Here is a 15,598-nt window from a genome sequence, read left to right as displayed (position 1 = left end):
TTCTCTTGAGTATTCTGGTTTGTATTTTTTTTTTTTGTTCACCGTACAGCTCCAGAGATTTGGTCCTTATTACTTGTTGCTAATTTTTATGATCTTTTCCAAGGGGACAGTGCTCACAAGTCAATAATTTAGAACAGCCTAAAAACAGGCCCATGAAGATTCCTGTGGGCCAAACCCCCTTACTTATGATGAAAAATTGAATACTTAAGGGAGCATCAGGTATAAAATAAGGCAAAAAATTGACATTTTTGACCTGGGGACAGGACGGTTCAAATGCTTTCTGAAGCCCAAGCCAAATAACGGTTGCCTTTATATACCCTATCTACGACAATGGTGACTACTTAATCAATCGATAAGCTGGTGTGCAGTTCCCAAGTCAAAAATTTGTCATGGGACCTAATAGTTACATAGTTACATAGTTACATAGTTATTAAGGTTGAAGGAAGACTTTAAGTCCATCTAGTTCAACCCATAGCCTAACATGCCCTAACATGTTGATCCAGGGGAAGGCAAAAAAAACCCATGTGGTAAGAGTAAGCTCCATCATGGGGAAAAAAATTCCTTCCCGACCCCACATACGGCAATCAGACTAGTTCCCTGGATCAACGCCTTATCAAGGAATCTAATATATATACCCTGTAATATTATACTTTTCCAGAAAGGCATCCAGTCCCCTCTTAAATTGAAGCAATGAGTCACTCATTACAACATCATACGGCAGAGAGTTCCATAGTCTCACTGCTCTTACAGTAAAGAATCCGCGTCTGTTATTATGCTTAAACCTTTTTTCCTCCAGACGTAGAGGATGCCCCCTTGTCCCTGTCACCGAATAATAATAATAAACTAAAATTAAACCAATAAGTATTGTCTACTGTATTATTTCAACTTCTTTTTGCAGTATACCAACATGTATGTCCCGACTCAAGCGGGGAGGATGTTCATTTGGCTTTTTTGGTTACTGGAACTCTATAAGTGTATGTGCACACGTTGCGGATTTGCCTCTGGAATTTTTGTGCGGATTCTGCATCTCTTGGCAGAAAACGCAGGTGCGGATTTGATGAGTTTTTTATGCGGATTTGCTGCGGATTTACTGTGAATTTTGGGCAGATTTCATGCGTTTTTACCCCTTTGGATTTCTATAACGGAATGGGTACAAAAATGCTGCAGATCCACACAAAAGAAGTGACATGCTCCTTCTTTTAATCCGCAGCTTTTCCGTGTGGAATTTTCCACACCATTAGTACAGCATTTTTTTTTACATTGATTTACATTGTACTGTAAATCACTTGCCGATCTGCAGCGTTTCTGCACGGAAAAAAACGCTGCGGATCCGCAGGAAATCCGCAACGTGTGCACATAGCCTAAGCATGATTTATATGTATACTAAGAGATCTCTAGCCATACACGCAAAGCAGAAAGTAAAAACAAGATGTGAACATGACCCAATAGTGATTTGTCAAAGTAATCACACAACCTGGCCACTAGGCTTATTCAGCGAACGTCTTAGACCCTTGACAAATTTTCCCAAGAAAATGTTTAACTGGATACAAAAGAAGATAGAAACTTCATGTAAAGGATTTGTTCCATAAAAGACGATCCATTTACTATAATGATCCATTATTCATTGCGCACAAGCACCCCCAGGAAACAGCTTATTTTATAAGGGTGTGTTTCCACGTTCAGGAAAGGCTGCGTGTTGGAAGCTGTGCAGTGCCGCAGCGTCAAACACGCAGCGTCCAGATGTTACAGCATAGTGGAGGGGATTTTATGAAATCCCATCTTCACTATGCGTGGTAACACGCACCCGGCGGCCCTGCGATTACGGACATGCGGCAAGGTAAACGGACATGCTGCGATCTTAAAAGACACGTAGTACATGCCTGCACAAGGCAATCTTGCCTTACGCAGGCGTGTACTATGGAGGACAGAGAATGAACTTCAATCCAATATTGCAGCCAGGAAAAAACACCAAAAACAGGCAGAGATGCTTACCTGTCTGAATAGGCCTCAATACTAATGCACAAGCAGGATGCAGCGGACCCAAATGAAATAGCAAATGCACAGGTGCAATACCTGATGAGACAGCCAGCCTTCAATAAGGGTTTGGCCGTGTGGTGCACCCGTGCACTAAGATAAAAACTGTATGTGGCGTGTTCACACAGGGAATGCAGGCATCTGGCTCCAGCCTATTAATAACGCCCTATGGCGGGCTGCCCAGTGCCAAAATGCATCCCGTGTGAACAGAGGCCACAGTGTACAGAACCAATTGGGCCCAGCTGCACCCTGCAAAAAGATATACGTGCAAAAACAAAACATATAAATATATGTAAGGTATTGGTTGATATTCTGGCCATAATATGGAAGCTGGCAACCCACGTCAAGGGTCCTTACTTATTGCCAGTCCTACACTAACATGAAAAACACCAAAAAAGGAACAATCCAAGAAAAAACACCAAAAACAGGCAGAGATGCTTACCTGTCTGAATAGGCCTCAATACTAATGCACAAGCAGGATATTGCAGCCAGCATGCAGCCAGCGGGTAAGGAAAGGGTGCATCAAACACTCGAAAACCCCGCCCCTAGGTCTAAAGATTGTTCCCTCCAAATTCAGGTGACAGTGTCCCTTTAAAAAGATAAATATACGAGTTTCACTTTTTGTATTGAAGAGCTGAAATAAATTAACTTTTTGATGATATTATAACTTTGTGAACTTCCTGTACATGCAAACCACCAAACCTTAACTACATTTGTCTTCTCTTCCCTAATTAAAATCTAAAATTATTTGGAATGACATGAATGCATGAATAATATTGCCATACTGTACAGAATTATACCACTATACTGAGCACATAAACCGTACAGCATAACTGTATAGATGAATACCAGAGCTGAATACACTGCATTCTTTCAGAAGCATCCCTTTAACATGTATTGGGCATGCACTTTAAGCATGTGCCTGAATGTTATGTCAACATAGCCTATTAGATGACTGGATCTTTTCAAATTTAAATTTGTCGCTTTCTACCAATTTTCCCCCAATTTTTGATTTGCGGTGAATAAATTTGCATGAATCTCAATACTGGAAAGCTTGTAATTGCTCTGAAAATACATGTTAGGGAAATGAAAGAGAGAGAACCCAGTATTGAGATTTGAGTTCTGTGTTGAGTTTTATAGTATTGAGTTTGTATATGTATTCATCCTTTTGCTATGAAGGCCCTAAAAATGTTCAATGCAAGCAATTACCTTCATTAGTCACATGCCTAGTGAAAAGAAGTTCACCTGTGTGCAATCTAAGTGTCACATCGGCTGTCAGTATATACACTTTACCTTTACTGAAAGGCCACAGAGGCTCCAACACCATTAAGCAAGAGGCACCCCTAACCAAACGCCACCATGAAGACCAAGGAGATCTCCAAACAAGTCAGGAACAAAGTTGTTGAGAACTACAAGTCAGGGTTGGGTTAAAAAATATATACATATGCCAATCTCTGATGATTCCCCGGATCACCATCACCATTATCATCAAATGGAAAGAACATGATACCACAACCAACCTTCCAGGAGACGGTGCCCACCAAAATTCTCAGCCCGGGCAAGGAGGGCATTAATGAGAGAAGCAGCACGGAGAACAAAGGTAACCCTGTTACCAACAAGACAATGACCTAAAGCATACTGCTAAAGCAACACTCAAGTGGTTTAAGGGGAAATGTGGAAATGTTTTGGAGTGGACTAGTCAGTGTCCAGCCCTTAATCCAATTGATAATCTCTGGTCAGACTTGAAGACTGCTGTTCACCAGAGGAAACCATCTAACTTGAAGGAGCTGGAGCAGTTTTGCCTTAAGGAAGGGGCAAATATCCAAGTAGCAAGATGGGGAAAGCTAATTGAGACTTCTCCAAAGCAACTTGCAGTTGTCGTTACTGCAAAAGGAGGGTCTTAAAAGCACTGACTGGGAGTGAATAGTTATGCACACTGAAGTTTTCAGTTATTTTGTCATATTTGTTGTTTGCTTCACAAGAAAACCAAATTTTCACAGTCTGTCCGCCTTAGTACCCAGGAGGCACGGTGACACCCTTAGAGGCTGGGGCGTGCTAGAGTCCCTATAAACCGCCTCAAGTCACCAGTCATATGGGTCGTGTCCTATCCTATACGGGGGACAGAGAGAGAGAACATCTGTGAGAACCTTATTTGAAGCCATAGGCAGTAAGGGACTGCAACACCAAAGCGCTAGAGGAAGGCTTTGATTTCCACCTGGATCAGGGGACTCCTAACTTGCCTCCAAGCCGGCCGGACCCTGTCTGCTCTGTGATCTGGTGCCCTGGACTGTGGCTGCCTGAAGTCGACAGTAAACAAGGTAAAGAGACTGCAGCCCTGTGGCCTCATTCTTTACTGCACCATTCACCATCTTCCATCTACACACTGGGAGCCCTGGGGACACACTTCACCTGCGGGAAGCTATACAATCTAGCTGCCATAACATCACCCCAGAGGACCCCTTAAAGCAGCGTCAGTCTCCACTGACTGAATACCACAGGTGGCGTCACGAACATAAACTTTATTCCCTTCAAAGACCTTTCCCCTTTTACATGGGCGCCCAGGGCCACAGACCGGGTCGCCACCGTGACATCCCCCTGTGAACGCAGGACCCGGTACCGAGTACCCCACGGCCCTGGCAGGCGACTCAGAAACATGGGAGCACAGCTTCAACAAAGGCTCTTTTTCCCTGTATACTGCTGTCAGCTTTGGCGTGCTCTTCTCCGCTTCAGGTTTTCTGATGTGCTGCTCCCAAAAATAAGATCAAACTGGATATAAAACACAAACCATCAACCACATAAGAAGAAAATGTAGGATGGAGGCAGTGGAGTCATTAAATCTTAGATCAGACCCCTGTTAAAGAAATGGTTAATCTTCACTTTTATCTAACAGAAAAATAACAGAATTACAGAAAAACAAGTATTGTGCAATGTTATCATCTGAGTTTCTTTTAGCACGATTTCCCGGACATTCCACACAGCAGTGGTCAATAATTCAGCAAATTCAGACCTTAGACCTTACCAGTAAATAAATACAAATACCAGACCAAACCTTAAAATGAGTCCAGACCCCCAAAATCGATGGTGAGGTAAGCTCACCGGCATCAGGGGCTTATCTACAGCATTCAGTAATGCTGCAGATAAGCCCCAAATGTTACCTGAAAGATGAGAAAAAGAGGTTAGATTATACTCCCGCTGCGGTCTGGTCAGATGGGTGTCTTAGGTCCGCTCCGGGGCCTCCTATCTTCATTCCATGATGTCCTCTTCTGGTCTTCACGCCGCGGCTCCGGCGCAGGCGTACTTTGGCCTGTTGAGGGCAGAGCAAAGTACTGCAGTGCGCAGGCGCCGTGCCTCTCTGACCTTTCCGGCGCCTGCGCACTGCAGTACTTTGCTCTGCCCTCAACAGGGCAGACAAAGTACGCCTGCGCCGGAGCTGCAGCATGAAGACCAGAAGAGGACGTCATGGAATGAAGATGGGAGGCGCTGTACCGGACCTGAGACGCCCATCGGAGCAGGACCGCCCCTGGGTGAGAATAATCTAATGTATTTTTCTCCTCTTTCAGGTAACATCGGCGGCTTATCTGCAGCATTACAGAATGCTGTAGATAAGCCCCTGATGCCGGTGAGCTTATCTCACTATCGATTTTGGGGGTGACAGGTTCCCTTTAAAATGAGTCCAGACCCCAGACCAGAACCCAGCATTAGTTCAAACCCCAGGCCAGACTTCAGCACTAGAATAGAAAGTCAAATAAATAAAAACTCCAGACTAGATACCTACATTAATTCAGAACCCAAAAAAGGCCCCATAATTAATTCAGTACTTAGACTAGACCTGTCACGATCCATTTTTGGATCTGTGGCAGATTAAAACTTTTTTCCTTTCAGGCCATCGGGGGTTAATGTCAGTGTTTTTTCCCCCAGTTGCCTGCTGGTCACCACCAGCCATCAAAACCACATTAGAATCAAAGTGCCCTGGGACTAAAGCTCTGCCTGTGGAGAGCTGTACCAACTCTGCAGCATCACCCTCAGCCCCAGCGGACTCCTTTAACCCCTTCATGACCTTGGGTTTTTCCGTGTTCGTTTTTCGCTCCCCTCCTTCCCAGAGCCATAACTTTTTTATTTTTTCGTCAATTTGGCCATGTGAGGGCTTATTTTTTGCAGGACGAGTTGTACTTTTGAACGACATCATTGGTTTTACCATGTCGTGTACTAGAAAACGGGAAAAAAATTCCAAGTGCGGTGAAATTGCAAAAAAAGTGCAATCCCACACTTGTTTTTTGCTTGGCTTTTTTGCTGTTCACTAAATGCTAAAACTGACCTGCCATTATGATTCTTCAGGTCAGTTCGAGTTCATAGACACCTAACCTGACTAGGTTATTTTTTATCTAAGTGGTGAAAAAAAATTCCAAACTTTGCTAAAAAAAACCAAATTGCTCCATTTTCCGATACTCGTAGCGTCTCCATTTTTCATGGTCTGGGGTCGGTTGAGGGCTTACTTTTTGCGTACCGAGCTGGCGTTTTTAATGGTACCATTTTGGTGCAGATACGTTCTTTTGATCGCAAGTTATTGCATTTTAATGCAATGTCACGGCGACCAAAAAAACGTAATTCTGGAGTTTCAAATTTTTTCCCCACTACGCCGTTTAGCGATCAGGTTAATGCTTTTTTTTATTGATAGATTGGGCGATTCTGAACGCGGTGATACCAAACATGTGTAGGTTTTAGGTTTTTTTTATTGATTTATTTTGATTGAGGCGAAAGGGGGGTGATTTAAACTTTTATATATTTTTTATTTTTTTCACATTTTTTTTTACTTTTTTTTTTTACTTTTGCCATGCTTCTATAGCCTCCATGGGAGGCTAGAAGCTGGCACCACTCGATCGGCTCTGCTACATAGCTGCAATCTGATGTTCGCTGCTATGTAGCAGAATTGCAGGTGTGCTGTGAGCGCCGACCACAGGGTGGCGCTCACAGCTGCCGGGGATCAGTAACCATAGAGGTCTCAAGGACCTCTATTGATACTATTCTGAAGCATCGTCGACCTCCGATCATGTGACGGGGTCGGCGATGACGTCATTTCCGGCCGCCCGGCCGGAAGCGGTAGTTAAATGCCGCTGTCTGCGTTTGACAGCGGCATTTAACTAGTTAATAGGCGCAAGCAGATCGCGATTCTGCCCGCGCCTATTATGGGCACATGTCAGCTGTTCAAAACAGCTGACATATCCCGGCTTTGATGCGGGGCTTCAGACCTCGGACGTACTATCCCGTCCGAGGTCAGAAAGGGGTTAAGCAGCGTTGGCTAACACCTTTATTGCCAAGTACCACAGGAGGAGTCACGAACAAACTTTATAAACTTTATTCCCATTTACTTCAACCTCTTTTATTGGACGCCCAGGGCCACGGACCGGTCACTGCCACTGTGACACATCCCTTTTAGATCCGGCCCGATTCCGAGTACCCCACGGTCCTAGGGGGCGCTACAACTGCTGCCTCTCAGTCATAGGGTAAGTTCACAGTAGGCATCAGCCGTAGTCTTGTGTAGCACAGAGTGACCAAGAGTGAAAGGTAAATTGCTGAATGGCTTACAATATATATATATGGGGGTGATCACTGGGGAGGCAATGTTTATATATGAGGCCAGTGAGCCAAGCCCAGGCTATGACACACAGTGGGGAATTTCTTCAACTAAGAGAAATCTTTCACTTTCACTTACAATGCAGCTTCTCTTTCTGCACTGATAGAGCTTGGTAAGTAGACAGCTATATACTTCTTATAATGCAATCGATACATGCTAATAATCTGTGCACAAAAAGGATATACCAAATTCTACTATACGGAATCCACACATGGATACTGTAATGAGATATCGTGGAATAGTGGCCGCTGTAAGGATTATTGCATTTGTAATAGTCAAATACTTCTCAGCATTTTTTTACCGGCAGCACGGATGACAAGGCACAATACAAGTCTATGGGTCTATGTATAATACATACAGCGCATGGATGGTATCTGTGTTTTATCAGTGTGATATACAGGTTTAACAATGCAAAGTATAGGAGAAGCTTTGTCATTTCTTTTTATTTTGCCATACCGGAAAAACAGTGATGGCACACTGATGACACACTGATGGCACACTGACACATCGATGACACACTGATGGCACACTGGTGACACATTGATGACACACTGATGGCACCCTGTTGACATGTTGATGGCACACCGAGGGCACACTGCTGACTACAACTATTGCCTGCTCTTGCTGATCGCTGGGAGAGCAGGCAACAATGGTGAGGGCTGTTTTCATGACCCAGTGCCTGGGAACAGTGCAAACTGTACAGCTTTTTCCAGGCACCGATACGTGTCACACTGATGACACATGGATGTGATTCGTGTGTCATCAGTGTGCTCATGTGCGGCACACATTTCGTCCATGGTGCTGGTTAAAAATTGACATAGCTGCGGATTTGTCACATCGACACATGGTCCGTGTGAACATCCTGACATGTGCGCACCACCATTGAATACAATGGGTGTATGTGTGTTTGTATTCTCGGTTCTTAAAAAACGGACAGCATATGGACATGAAATACAGACCTGTGAAGGGGCCTTACCTTGTATTGAATTTATTGTCTGTATATGTCACCACTTAACTGTAAAGTGCTGTTTATGATATTCATATGCTATTAAATGAAACCTGTCAGGTCCTCAAATGCTATAAACCTGCAGATACGGGGTTAATCTGGAGATTAATAATGTTCTAAAGCTTCTGTATTGGAATCACAGCTACTGGGAGAAAATGAACTTTATTGCTCCTGCAGCTGCCGCCTCTCAGTCACAGTCACTGATCAGTATACGGTGAGCTGCGGCTGTAAAGCTTTCAGTGCAATGGCCACACAGCTATGGAAAACTAGTAACCTGTGTGCCTGAGCTTACAGCCATCTTACAGGTCATTCGGCCATAGTCTTCTGCAGTACAGAGACCTGGAGGGTCTGTTGCTGATTATAGATTATATATGGGGGTGATCACTGGGGCGGCAATGTTTATATATGAGGTCAGTGAGACAAGCCCAGGCTATGACACACAGTGGGGGAATTTCAGTTCTTCAACTAAGAGAAATCTTTCACTTTCACTTACATTCCAGCTTCCCTTTCTGCACTGACAGATCTTGGTAAGTATACAGCCATATGCTTCTTATAATGCAATAAATGCATGCTAATAATCTGTGCACAAAAAGGATAAACCAATTCTACCATACTAAATCCACACATGGATACTGTAATGAGATATCGTGGAATAGTGGCTGCTGTAAGGATTATTCCATTTGTAATAGTCAAATACTTCTCAGCGTTTTTTTTACTGGCAGCACGGATGACAAGGCACAATACAAGTCTATGGGTCTGTGTAAATTACATATTTTAATTTCTTTTGCTATACCAGGAAAACACTGATGGCACATACAGGGGCTTCTCACAAAATTATAATATAAAAAAGTAAATTTATTTTAGTTCTTCAATACAAAAAGTGAAACTCATATATTATAGAGAGTCATTACAACAAAGTGATCTATTTCAATTGTTTATTTCTGTTAATGTTGATGATTATGGCTTACAGCCAATGAAAACCGAAAAGTCATCATTATCTCTGTAAATTAGAATACTTTATAACACCAGCTTGAAAGAATGATTTTACAATTAGTGATGAGCCACCTCCCTAGTGTTCGGGTTCGGTTTGGTTCGTCGAACAGGGACATGTTCGACGAACTGTTCGTCGAACACCGTCAAACCCCATTGAAACCAATGGCAGGCAAACACAAACACATACAAACACATGGAAAACACATAGAAAACACCTTAAAAGGTGTCCAAAAGCTGACAAACTGTTCAGAAGACACAACAAACACATGGAAAAGTCACAACTACATATAGTCATGCGAAAAGAAAAGAGGTGGAGGAGTAAAAGGAGGAGGAGACACAGATATAGGCATGTCATGCCCTTCTAAAATCAAGAAAGGCTGGAGTAAAAATCTAAACTCACTCCACCAACACCCAGACATCTTGACAAAAAAAATAAAAAAATAAAGGTAGAATGGCGGCGGGTCCATTGAGAACACTGTCCTTAGAAGACGTAGTGGTACCCCCTTTGGAAGTTGTGCCAAAAAATGAACCCATTACATTCAGACTAATCCACCATTTGTCATATCCAAGGGGCAGGTCAGTAAACGACAAAATCGAAGCGGAACCAAGTGCAGTACTATGTACTGTACCTCCTTTGATGAGGCAATCAGGCGGGTCAAGAAGTTGGTAAGGGGCACCCTAATGGCCAAAACAGACATTGAGGGGGCGTTCTGGTTACTACCTGTGCCTCCGAATAGTGTCCTCCCATTGGGCTGCTTCTGTGAAGGAGCATACTACATAGATCGCTGTTTGCCCATGGGGTGCTCCATATGCTGCTCACTATTTGAGGCGTTTAGTTGCTTCCTCGAATGTGTCGTCATGGACATTTGTAAGGCGGCACATATTATCCATTACCTCGAAGACTTCTTATGCCTGGGCCCAAAAGATTCGCCACAGTGTGAAAACACGCAGTAGTCCACCTGTGAGAAGGAGAGAGCTGGAGGGAGAGTGGACACCGCAGAGCCGAGGGGTTAGATTGAGAAAGAAAGAAGGCAGTGTAGCTTGCTTCATGGGTGGGGAACTCTGCTGAGTAGCAGAAATTGCTACTAGGCCCAAAAGGATTTCCTGGGCCAGATGCCATTACAAAATAGTAGTTAGGTAAACAGGCGGTGTAGCTTGCTTCATGGGTGAAGTACGCTGCTGAGTAGCACCAAATTCTACTAGGCCCAAAAGGATTTCCAGGGCTAGATGCCATTAAAACATAGTACTTAGGTAAACAGGCAGTGTAGCTTGCTTCATGGGTGAAGTACGCTGCTGAGTAGCACCAAATTCTACTAGGCCCAAAAGGATTTCCTGGGCTAGATGCCGTTAAAACATAGTATTTAGGTAAACAGGTGGTATAGCTTGCTTCATGGGTGGGGTACACTGCTGAGTAGCACTAAATTCTACTAGGCCCAAAAGGATTTCCAGGGCTAGATGCCATTAAAAAATAGTACTTAGGTAACCAGGCGGTGTAGCTTGCTTCATGGGTGGGGTACGCTGCTGAGTAGCACTAAATGCTATTAGGTACAAAACGATTTCCTGGGCTAGATGCAGTTAAAAATTAGTAATGAGATCAACAGGCGGTGTAGCTTGCTTCATGCGTGGGGTACGCTGCTTAGTAGCACTAAATTCTACTCGGCCCAAAAGGATTTCCTGAGCCAGATGCCATTAAAAATAGTACTTAGGTAAACAGGCGGTGGGTGGCTGGGCTACTCTGCTGACTAGCAGACACTGAAGCTTTGGAGCAGACCTCTGAATCCCAGGCCATAGTATGAGTAAACAACTCTGCAGACGACCCCACCCACCTGGAATTGATGATGGCAATGTCATGTAAAACTCAGCAAGGGAACTAAATAAAAGAGTCTCCATTTTTTTAAAAAATTCGGCCACAGACACCACTTAAGTGGCATCAATTTCGCCAGAGTTTTTTAAAACGGTTGGTGAGGTGATTTTCAAAAATCATCAAGCTTTAGTCTCCCCAAGATGACACATGAGTAGAAAAGTCCTTGCGGATCCAGGATTTGTTCATCTTGATGAACGTTAGTCTGTCTACATTGTCACTGGACAGCCGCGTGCGCTTATCTGTCAGCACACCACCATCAGCGCTGAACACACGTTCAGAGAGAACGCTGGCTGCGGGGCATGACAAGATCTCCAAGGCGTGAGTGGCAAGCTCAGGCCATTTTTCAAGATTGGAAGCCCAAAATGAGCAAGGGTCCAGTTCCATGGCATCGATGTTAACTTGGAGATACTCTTGTACCATCCTCTCTAGGCGTTGGCTGTGCATCAGACTTCTTGTCTCCTGTGGCCTTGCAAAGGATGGTCTAAAAAAATCTTGAAACGATTGGAAAAAATTGCTGTTACCACCAGATACGATGTTACTGTCACGGTTAGAGTGATGACTCGATAGTCCCACGGTTGGCAAGTTAGAACTCAGAGATTGACTACGTGCACCACTGGTGTTTTGTGGAAAAGCAGATGTTAGATTCTGTAGCAGTCTCTGCTGATATTCCTGCATGCGTAAATCCCTTTCTATGGCAGGAATTATTTCGCCAAATTTGCTTTTGTATCGGGGATCTAAGAGTGTGGCAACCCAGTAGTCGGCATTACTTCGGATTCTGACAATCCGAGGGTCATGTTGCAGGTAGTGCAGCAAGAAGGCACTCATGTGTCTTGCGCATCCAGGAGGACCAAGTCCTTGTTGTCTTGGTGGTGGCGAGGTGAGAATCATGCTTCCTTCATCTGCCCTCTCCCCCCAACCTCGCACAACAGAAATTTGATCAAGGTCTCCCTCATCTGATCAGTCTTCCATGCCCAGCTCCAGTTCATCCTCCACTTCTTCCTCACCTCCTGCACCTTCCTCAACAGTTTGGCTGCTACCATGCGCCCTCGGTAATCCCTCTCCCCCAGCCTCCAATGCCAGCAGCCTTGGTGCTGCCAACCTTCTTGACCTTGGAGATATGATCGCTTCTGCATACAACTCCTCCTGTTCCTCCTCCTCCTCTTGTTCCACCACCTGACTCAGAACACTGTGTAAGGTGTGCTCCAGCATGTAAATCACCGGAATGGTCATGCTGATAATGGCATCGTCAGCAATAAACATCTTCATTGCTATTTCAAAACTGTGCAGAAGGGTACATAGGTCCCTGATCTGAGACCACTCCTGCAGCCTGATTTGCCCCACCTCTTGAGCTCGTTGGCTCAGGCTATACATCATAACGTATTGCACCAGGGCTTGTCGGACAGTGCAGACACTGCTCCTAGGCCCAAAACTATTAACTGGATTAGATGCAGTAAAAATAGAGATACACAGTCATAGCTCCCAACCTTCCCTCATTGTGCGGGACTGTCCCGGTTTTCAGCCTTTGCCCCGCACTCCCGCACGGGACGCTCTGATCCTGGGCCGCAGACAGCACAGGACCGACACGCCCCCTTGTGTTAAGCCATGCCCCGGGCCCTTACCCTTCCGTATGGCTGCCTGCTTTCTGCGCACAGGACCTGTGATGATCAGTGATGTCCTGTGATGTCACAGGAGGGGAGGAGTCAGGGGTCACATGATCGGGACCTCCGTGGATTGCAGGACTCGGCTGTGCTGGTTGCCACCACGATGAAGTAAGTAATGCCTTGTATGGGGTCAGGAGGTGTACAGTGTGGATGTAGCAGAGCCATGTGTGTGCGAGGTGTATGGAGCAGAGCCGAGTGTCTATGAGGTGTATGGAGCAGAGCCGAGTGTGTATGAGGTGTATGGAGCGGAGCCGTGTGTGTATGAGGTGTATGGAGCGGAGCCGAGTGTGTACGAGGTGTATGGAGCGGAGCCGTGTGTGTACGAGGTGTATGGAGCAGAGCCGAGTGTGTACGAGGTGTATGGAGTGGAGCCATGTGTGTATGAGGTGTATGGAGCGGAGCCGTGTGTGTAAGAGGTGTATGGAGCGGAGTTGAGTGTGTACGAGGTGTATGGAATGGAGCCGTGTGTGAACGAGGTGTAAGGAGCAGAGCCGTGTGTGTGCGAGGTGTATGGAGCGGAGCCGTGTGTGTACAAGGTGTATGGAGCGGAGCCGTGTGTGCGAGGTGTATGGAGCAGAGCCGTGTGTGTACGAGGTGTATGGAGCAGAGCCGTGTGTGTGCGAGGTGTATGGAGGGGAGCCGTGTGTGGCGAGGTGTATGGAGTGGAGCCGTGTGTGTGCGAGGTGTATGGAGCGGAGCCGTGTGTGTATGAGGTGTATGAAGCGGAGCCGTGTGTGTGCGAGGTGTATGGAGCGGAGCCGTGTGTGTATGAGGTGTATGGAGCAGAGCCGTGTGTGTATGAGGTGTATGGAGCGGAGCCGTGTGTGGCGAGGTGTATGGAGCGGAGCCGTGTGTGTGCGAGGTGTATGGAGCGGAGCCGTGTGTACGAGGTGTATGAAGCGGAGCCGTGTGTGTGCGAGGTGTATGGAGCGGAGCCGTGTGTGTATGAGGTGTATGGAGCGGAGCCGTGTGTGTGTACGAGGTGCATGGAGCGGAGCCGTGTGTGTACGAGGTGTATGGAGAGGAGCCGTGTGTGTACGAGGTGCATGGAGCGGAGCCGTGTGTGTACGAGGTGCATGGAGCGGAGCCGTGTGTGTGCGAGGTGTATGGAGCGGAGCTGTGTGTGTGCGAGGTGTATGGAGCGGAGCCGTGTGTGTACGAGGTGTATGAAGCGGAGCCGTGTGTGTACGAGGTGTATGAAGTGGAGCTGTGTGTGTGCGAGGTGTATGGAGCGGAGCCGTGTGTGTGAGAGGTGTATGGAGCGGAGCCATGTGTGTATGAGGTGTATGGAGCGGAGCCGTGTGTGTATGAGGTGTATGGAGCGGAGCCGTGTGTGTATGAGGTGTATAGAGCGGAGCCGTGTGTGTACGAGGTGCATGGAGCGGAGCCGTGTGTGTACGAGGTGTATGGAGCGGAGCCGTGTGTGTACGAGGTGCATGGAGCGGAGCCCTGTGTGTATGAGGTTATGGAGCGGAGCCGTGTGTGTATGAGGTGTATGGAGCGGAGCCATGTGTGTCCGAGGTGTATGGAGCGGAGCCGTGTGTGTACGAGGTGTATGGAGCGGAGCTGTGTGTGTACGAGGTGTATGGAGCAGAGCGCATGTGTATGGAGCGGAGCCGTGTGTGCAAAGTGTACGGAGCGCAGCCGCATCTGTAGGAGTAGCTATGTGTGGCCATTATATGGTACGAAGTATCATGTGCGGCCAATATACAGTATGGAGCATCATGTGCGTTCATTATACAGTATGGAGCATCATGTGTGGCCAGTATACAGTATGGAGCATCATGTGCAGTCATTATACAGTATGGAGCATCATGTGTAGCCAATATACAGTATGGAGCATCATGTGTGGCCATTATACAGTATGGAGCATCATGTTTAGCCAGTATACGGTATGGAGCATCATGTGCAGCCAGTATACGGTATGGATCATCATGTGCAGCCAGTATACGGTATGGAGCATCATGTGCAGTCATTATACAGTATGGAGCATCATGTTCGGTCATTTTACAGTATGGAGCATCATGTGTGATCAGTATAAAGTATGGAGAATCATGTGGGGCAATTATACAGTATGGAGCATCATGTACGGCAGAGGTGTCAAACTGCATTCCTCGAGGGCCGCCAACAGGTCAAGTTTTCCGGATTTCCTTGTATTGCACAGGTGATAATTTAGTCACCTGCACAGAATGATTCCAGCACCTTGTGGAATGCTAACGAAATCCTGAAAACATGACCTGTTGGTGGCCCTCGAGGAATGCAGTTTGACACCTCTGATGTACGGTCATTATACAGTATTGAGCATCATGTGGGATGATTATACAGTATGGAGCATCATGTGCTGTCATTATACAGTATGGAGCATCATGTGGGGTCATTATACAGTATGGAGCATCATGTGCGGTCAT

General features: G+C 45.9%; 1 protein-coding gene across 4 annotated transcripts in view; it reads left to right on the top strand.

The window, feature by feature from the left end:
- The window catches only part of LOC143808508 (apolipoprotein L2-like), a 65,433-nt gene that overhangs the window by 25,929 nt on the left and 23,906 nt on the right, over nucleotides 1-15,598 (top strand). The window contains exons 1-2 of one of the 4 annotated variants that reach the window (XM_077291256.1): nucleotides 7,752-7,778; nucleotides 9,173-9,199. The exons of 1 other annotated variant lie outside the window; for it this stretch is intronic. The gene's annotated coding sequence lies outside the window, so the exon portion shown is untranslated. Of the gene's footprint in view, nucleotides 1-7,463; nucleotides 7,536-7,751; nucleotides 7,779-9,172; nucleotides 9,200-15,598 lie in introns of those variants that run through there. 2 more of the 4 variants (XM_077291254.1, XM_077291255.1) reach the window with 2 other exon arrangements.

The sequence above is a fragment of the Ranitomeya variabilis genome, chromosome 2 (genome assembly GCF_051348905.1).
Source record: "Ranitomeya variabilis isolate aRanVar5 chromosome 2, aRanVar5.hap1, whole genome shotgun sequence".
Classification (NCBI taxonomy): Eukaryota; Metazoa; Chordata; class Amphibia; order Anura; family Dendrobatidae; genus Ranitomeya; species Ranitomeya variabilis.
This window is presented reverse-complemented; position numbering and strand designations above follow the sequence as displayed.